This window comes from Arachis duranensis, chromosome 9 (assembly GCF_000817695.3).
Source record: "Arachis duranensis cultivar V14167 chromosome 9, aradu.V14167.gnm2.J7QH, whole genome shotgun sequence".
Lineage (NCBI taxonomy): Eukaryota > Viridiplantae > Streptophyta > Magnoliopsida > Fabales > Fabaceae > Arachis > Arachis duranensis.
Window position 1 is genome coordinate 25,168,198 of NC_029780.3, and position 8,446 is coordinate 25,176,643.

The following is an 8,446-nucleotide window of genomic DNA, read 5'->3' on the forward strand; positions in this document are numbered from 1 at the left end:
CTGGAAGTCTTCATGGATGACTTCTCAGTATTTGGGGACTCATTCAGCTCCTGCCTTAACCATCTAGCACTTGTTCTGAAAAGATGCCAAGAGACCAACCTAGTTTTAAACTGGGAAAAATGTCACTTTATGGTGACTGAAGGGATTGTCCTTGGGCATAAAATTTCAAACAAGGGAATAGAGGTGGATCAAGCTAAAGTTGAAGTAATTGAAAAATTACCACCACCTACCAATGTTAAGGCAATCAGAAGCTTTTTGGGGCATACAGGATTCTACAGAAGGTTTATAAAGGATTTTTCAAAAATTGCCAAACCTCTGAGTAATCTGCTAGCTGCTGACACTCCATTTATTTTTGATAATGAGTGTCTACAGGCGTTTGAGACTCTGAAAGCTAAGCTGGTCACAGCACCAGTCATCTCTGCACCAGACTGGACATTACCATTTGAACTAATGGGTGTTACTTCTGCAAGAGTTTGATATAGAAATAAGAGACAGAAAAGGGACAGAGAATCAAGTAGCTGATCACCTGTCCCGGATAGAACCAGTAGCAGGAGCATCCCTCCCTCCTACTGAGATCTCTGAAACTTTTCCGGATGAGCAATTGTTTGCTATTCAGGAAGCTCCGTGGCTTGCAGACAGTGCAAACTATAAGACTCAAGGTTCTCCTTCTGTAACCATGGAGAGGAAGCATGAAGAGCTTCTCTCAAAACAGAGTCAAACAGAGCCCCCACAATCAAACTCTAAGTTTGGTGTTGGGAAGTCACACCCAAACTCTAAGTTTGGTGTTGGAGAGGTTCCAACATTGCTCTGAACATCTGTGAGGCTCCATGAGAGCCCACTGTCAAGCTACTGACATTAAAGAAGCGCTTGTTAGGAGGCAACCCAATGTTATATTTATCTATTTTCCTTTGTTATTTTATGTTTTTTGTAGGTTGATGATCATGAAAAGTCACAAAATCAATTAAAAAAGCAAAAACAGAAAGAAAAACAGCACACCCTGGAGGAAAACCTTGCTGGCGTTTAAACGCCAGTAAGGGCAGCAAATGGGCGTTTAACGCCCAGTCTGGCACCAATCTGGGCGTTTAACGCCAGAAAGGGGCACCAGACTGGCGTTAAACGCCAAGAATGGGCACCAAGTTGGCGTTAAACGCCAGAAATGGGCACCAGCCCGGCGTTTAACGCCAGGATTGGCAGAAGGAGCATTTCTGCTCGCCACTTGGTACAAGGATGAATTATCCTTGACACCTCAGGATCTGTGGACCCCACAGGATCCCCACCTATCCCACCACTCTCTCTCTTCTTTCTTCTTTTGCTCGAGGACGAGCAAACCTTCTAAGTTTGGTGTGGTAAAAGCGTTGCTTTTTGTTTCTCTATAATCATTTATGGCACCTAAGGCCGGAGAAACCTCTAGAAAGAGGAAAGGAAAGGCAAAAGCTTCCACCTCTGAGCCATGGGAGATGGAGATATTCATCTCGAGGGATGCACTTTCCTCCACAAAACTATTGGGAGCAAATCAACACCTCCCTAGGAGAATTGAGTTCCAACATGGGACAACTAAGGGTGGAGCACCAAGAACATTCCATCCTCCTCCATGAAATTAAAGAAGATCATAGAATCATGAGAGAGGAGCAACAAAGGCCAGGAAGAGACATTGAGGAGCTCAAGCACTCCATAAGATCTTCAAGAGGAAGAACAAGCCGCCATCACTAAGGTGGACCCGTTCTTTAAACTCCTTGTTCTTTATTTTCTATTTTTCATTAGGAGCCTATTTAAATTTTTGTTTTTTTTATTCCTACTAGTCTCATCTTATGTCTATTTTTGAGTCTTGTTCTTAATTTATAATTAATAAAATTTAAAGTTCATGTCTTAAAGCTATGAATGTCCTATGAATCCATCACCTCTCTTAAATGAAAAATGCTTTAATCACAAAAGAACAAGAAGTACAGGATTTCGAATTCATCTTTAAAACTAGCTTAATTAGTTTGATGTGGTGACAATACTTTTTGCTTTCTGAATGAATGCTTGAACAGTGCATATGTCTTTTGAATTTGTTGTTTTAAGAATGTTAAAATTGTTGGCTCTTGAAAGAATGAGGAAAAAGAAAACTGTTATTGAGGATCTGAAAAATCATCAAATTGATTCTTGAAGCAAGAAAAAGCAGTAATGCAAAAAAAAAAATAGAAGAAAAAGATATGATCCAAGGCAAAAAGAGTGTGCTTAAGAACCCTGGACACCTCTAATTGGGGACTCTAGCAAAGCTGAGTCACAATCTGAAAAGGTTCACCCAATTATCTGTCTGTGGCATGTATGTATCCGGTGGTAATACTGGAAGACAGAGTGCTTTGGGCCACAGCCAAGACTCATAAAGTAGCTGTGTTCAAGAATCATAATTCTTAACTAGGAGAATCAATAATACTATCTGAGTTCTGAGTTCCTATGGATGCCAATCATTCTAAACTTCAAAGGATAAAGTGAGATGCCGAAACTGTTCAGAAGCAAAAAGCTACTAGTCCCGCTCATCTAATTGGAGCTAAGTTTCTTTGATATTTTGGAGTCTATAGTATATTCTCTTCTTTTTATTCTATTTTGATTTTCAGTTGCTTGGGGACAAGCGACAATTTAAGTTTGGTGTTGTGATGAGCGGATAATTTATACGCTTTTTGGCATTGTTTTTAGTATGTTTTTAGTATGTTCTAGTTAGTTTTTAGTATACTTTTATTAGTTTTTAGTTAAAATTAACTTTTCTGGACTTTACTATGAGTTTGTGTGTTTTTCTGTGATTTCAGGTATTTTCTGGCTGAAATTGAGGGTCCTGAGCAAAAATCTGATTTAGAGGCTGAAAAGGACTGCAGATGTTGTTGGATTCTGACCTCCCTGCACTCAAAGTGGATTTTCTGGAGCTACAGATACCCAATTGGCGCGCTCTCAACGGCGTTGAAAAGTAGACATCCTGGGCTTTCCAGCAATGTATCATAGTCCATACTTTGTTCGAGATTTGATGGCCCAAACCGGCGTTGCAAATCAGCTTCAGAATTCCCAGCGTTTAACGCTGGAACTGGCATAAAAATTAGAGTTAAACGCCCAAACTGGCATAAAAGCTGACGTTTAACTCCAGAAAAAGTCTCTACACATGAAAGCTTCAATGCTCAGTCCAAGCACACACTAAGTGGATCCAGAAGTGGATTTTTACGTCATTTACTCATTTCTGTATACCCTAGGTTACTAGTTCACTATTAATAGGATCTTTTGACATTGTATCTACACCTCATGACACTTTACACGTTTCTCATTGTATCTTCTATGTCATGAGTATCTAAACCCCATGGTCGGGGGTGAGGAGCTCTGCTGTGTCTTGATGGATTAATGCAATTACTACTGTTTTTCATTCAATCATGCTTGCTTCCATTCTAAGATATCACTTGTTCCTAAACCTGATGAATGTGATGGAAGATATCACTTTGTCCTTAACTTCATGAATGTGATGATTCGTGACACTCATCATGATTCTCACCTATGAACGCGTGACTGACAACCACTTCCGTTCTACCTCAGACCGAACGCATATCTCTTAGATTCCTTAATCAAAATATTCGTGGTATAAGCTAGAATTGATGGCGGCATTCATGAGAATCCGGTAAGTCTAAACCTTGTCTGTGGTATTTCGAGTAGGATTCAGGGTTTGAATGACTGTGATGAGCTTCAAACTCCTGAGGGCTGGGCATTAGTGACAGACGCAAAAGAATCACTGGATTCTATTCCAACCCGATTGAGAACCGACAGATGATTAGCGGTGCTGTGACAGAGCGCGTTGAACATTTTCACTGAGAGGATGGGAGGTAGCCATTGACAACGGTGAAACCCTACATACAGCTTGCCATGGAAGGAGCCTTGCGTGCTTGAAGAAGAAGACATTAGGAAAGCAGAGATTCAGAAGATAGAGCATCTCCAAAACCTCAACCTGTTCTCCATTACTGCAAAACAAGTACTTATTTCATGTTCTTTTACTTTTCATAATCAACCCTGATAATTATTGATATCCTGACTAAGAGTTACAAGATAACCATAGCTTGCTTCAAGCCGACAATCTCCGTGGGATCGACCCTTACTCACGTAAGGTATTACTTGGACGACCCAGTGCACTTGCTGGTTAGTTGTGCGGAATTGCAAAAGTGTGATTGCAATTTCGTGCACCATGTATACATAAATCTTTCAAAAACTTTGCATATTTAGGTACTTGCTGAATAACATGAAAAAGGGGAACAGTTACCTCAACCTTTTTGAAGATTTCTACCATTTTTGGGTCAAGTTCCATCTGCTTTTTGGGCTTCCATGCAAGGTGTGGAAATGGAATAGAGATGGTGTCTCTAGTAGCTTCAACTGTCTTAGATGCGCTATTCTCTGGTTGAGCTGCTTCTTCTTCAACCATGTCTTGTACTTCCTCTTCCACTTCAACATCCTCCACTTCAACCATGTCCTCAACTGGGGCGTGTTCTTGTGGGCTTAGGTCCTCCTGATTCCTCTCTTGCAGTGTAGTCCCAGACCTCAAAGTAATGGCATTGATTCCTCCTTTGGGTTGGGTAAAGGTTGAGAGGGAAGTGTATTTGAGCTGGCTGCTAATTGTTAGAGGTATTCAGTAATCCAATCTGTGAGAGGAGAGCTTGTAAAGTAGAGTTCATACCGTTTAAGGTAAAGGTAAGGTTGTTCTCCATGGTCTTCTGTCTTTGATCAATAGAGTGTAGCAACTCGTCATTAGAAGAGGAAGGGGGATAAGTAATCTAAGGGGTTTGCTGAGACGCTTGGAGCTGCCTTAGGTGAGGTGCTCTGTAAGGTTGGCTCTGGTTCTGCTGTTGATATAGAGGATTCTGCTGATACCAATTTTGCTGGTTGTTATTATTATTCCACCTCTGATTTTCGTGGTTGTCTTTGCCTCCTCTGTTATGGTTGTCCCTCCAGTCTTGGTTGGAATTATCTCTCCACCCCTGGTTGGAGTTGTCTTGCCAACCCTGGTTAAAGTTCCCACCTTGGTTATAGTTGCCGCCTTGTTGATAATATCCTTGATTCGGGCGGTCATAGAAATTGTGAGTAGCTGTCAAGGTGTTGTCCTTATGTTGGAGCTGTGGACACTCATCAGTGTAATGACTATAATCAACGCATATCCCGCATACTCTCTAAGGAACCAGTTGTTGACTATGTTGTGGTGAGGGAGGTTGAGACAGTTGCTAACCCAGATATATCTGCTTCAGTAGGTTGGTCATCTCACATAGGCTCTGTGTGAGAGCAGTATTCTCACTGCTAGAGAAAATCTCTGCCACAGCTTTGGGATGGTTGTTTCTGTGCTTGTGATTCTGAGCAGACTCAGCCAGGTCGGCGATCTGTTGCCATGCTTCGTCTATGGTCTTATACTTTTTCAGAGAACCATTGCTCGCACCATCTAATGTAGTCTTGTCCTGAGGCTTCATGCCCTGTGTGAAGTAGCTTATCAACACCACCTTGTTAATCATGTGGTGGGGGCATGCGTCTAGGAGATTATTGAAGCACTCCCAATATTTGTAAGAGTCTTAGATTCACCTTGAATAATCATTAAAATTTCTTTCCTCAGTCTATCAGTAACTTCAGTTGGAAAGTATTTTTCTAAGAATTCTCTTCTAAGCGTATCCCATTTAGTAACAACTGCTTCAGGTTAAGTGTAGTAACACTCCCTCGCTTTTCCCTCAAGAGAAAACGGGAAGGCGGCTAGCAGAATAGAAGTCTCAGCTGTACCATTACGCTTAACAGTTGAATAGGCTGTCTAAAAATCCCTGAGGTGCTTGAGAGGCTCTTAAGTAGGTAAGCCATGAAACTTCGGCAGTAGATTGATTAGTGCAGTTTTCAGTTCAATATCTGTACCCATATTTGGATGACGCGCTTGGAAAGGTGGCAGTGTAAAGTCTGGAGCTCCTGCTTACTGGAGAGTAATCCTCCTGAGAGCTGCCATGTTCTCTGTGCTTAAATCAACCAAATCAGTAGAAAGGGAGCTTGTTTCTTCCTTAAATAACGTTTCAAATTCGTCCTCAGATAGCACTAACCGACACCGAGCCTGCCTTATACGTGAAATAGTTCTTTCAATTTCAGGATCAAATGCGGGTAGGCTTGGATCAGGCAGTGAACGCATCATTTAGTGAAAGAAACATACAGCTCATGGTAATAAAATAAAAGAAAATAAAATGCAAATAAATAAATTCTGACCAATAAATTAGCACACTGTTGTAACTCCCCGGCAATGGCGCCAAAAATTGACGTGGCAGAAAATCACCGATGAAGAGTTTATAGAGAAAACAGCATTGCAAGTATAGCTCTTAACCAATGAAGATTCTGCGTATCAATTTTAAAATAGTTGTCACAAATTTTAGAAATAAAATACTGGGAGTATGAATCCCATGTCGTCTCCTAACGAGTTGCAGAGAGAGTGCTATTTACTGATCAGAGGTTTTCCAAGAAATTTTTTGAGTTAGAGAAATAGAGAAATAAATGATTGAGAATTTATGTAATTCAAATAAAAGTCTTGACCGGGTGAAGATTAATTAGAAGTTCTATCCTTGTTGAATTTTCCCAAGTGTAATAATAAAAGGGTTGTCATTCTACTTAGTTATCCCTTATATAATAAGGGAAAGTCAAGTAATTCTCCAACTAATCCTATCGCTTGCGTCCTAATCCTTTCCTAAGAAAGGATTAGAGTCGGAGACAGGAGAGTCAGCCAACAACTCCCAATTAGGATTAACACTTGAGTATCCCAACTCAAGGTTCTCCTCTTAATCAACTCCCAATCAAGTAGGAAACTACTCCATTAATATAAAAATAACTTTCACAGAATTAAGAGAGGAATAAAAGTGAGACATAATAAATAATAACTAAAAATTAATTAAAAGTAAAAATGGTTATTTGTATTAATAAATTCTAAAAATAATCCAATTGTAACTCTGAACAAGGATTAAGGATATGAAAGAGCAAGCGACAAAGGGAACAAACTAGAATAATGAAGCTTCAACGGAGGTAGCAACTCTTCTCAATATCCCAATCACAAAACATCAAAAGCATTAAAACTAGAAATCTATGAATGTGAAGAAAATCTAGAGGAAGAAGTGGAAATCTCTCTAGATTTAGAACTAAAACTAAAACTATGCAGAATGAGAATGTGTCTTGAGTTTCTACTATTTTCTGGCTCTAGTCTATATTTCTGGGCCGAAAACTGGATCTAAAACTGGCCCAAAATCGCCCCCAGCATTTTTCTGCAACTGCTGCACATCGCGTATGTCACGCGTACGCATCAGTCATGCGTACGCGTCATTTGCAAAAACTCCTTGTCACGCGTACGCGTCAGTTACGCATACGCGACGCTCGTCCTCTGAGCTAATCACGCGTGCGCGTCAAGTGTGCGTGCACGTCGCTATGGAATGCTCCAAATCACGTGCACGCATCGGCCATGCATGTGGTGCACGAAATTGCAGTCACACTTTGCAATCCCGCACAACTAACCAGCAAGTGCACTGGGTCGTCCAAGTAATACCTTACGTGAGTAAGGGTCGATCCCACGGAGATTGTCGGCTTGAAGCAAGCTATGGTTATCTTGTAACTCTTAGTCAGGATATCAAAGATTATCAGGATTGATTGTAAAAAGCAAAAGAACATAAAACAGGTACTTGAATTGCAGTGATGGAGAATAGGTTGAGGTTTTGGAGATGCTCTGTCTTCTGAACCTCTGCTTTCCTACTGTCTTCTTCTTCAAACACGCAAGGCTCCTTCCATGGCAAGCTGTATGTAGGGTTTCACCGTTGTCAATGGCTACCTCCCATCCTCTCAGTGAAAATGTTCAACGCGCTCTGTCACAGCACGGCTAATCATCTGTCGCGGAGGTGGTTGTCAGGCACACGTTCATAGTTGAGAATGATGATGATTGTCACGGATCATCACATTCATCCGGTTTAAGAACAAGTAATATCTTAGAATGGAAGCAAGCATGATTGAATAAAAAACAGTAGTAATTGCATTAATCCATCAAGACACAGCAGAGCTCCTCACCCCCAACCATGGGGTTTAGAGACTCATGCCGTGGAAAGTACACAAAGAAACATGTAAAGTGTCATGAGGTACAGATACAATGTCAAAAGATCCTATTAATAGTGAACTAGTAGCCTAGGGTATACAGAAATGAGTAAATGACATAAAAATCCACTTCTGAGTCCACTTAGTGTGTGCTTGGGCTGAGCAATGAAGCATTTTCGTGTAGAGACCTTTTCTAGAATTAAACGCCAGCTTTTATGCCAGTTTGGGCGTTTAACTCCAAGTTTTATGCCAGTTCCATCGTTAAACGCTGGAAATTCTGAGGCTGATTTGCCACGCCGGTTTGGGCCATCAAATCTTAGGCAAAGTATGGACTATTATATATTGCTGGAAAGCCCAGGATGTCTAC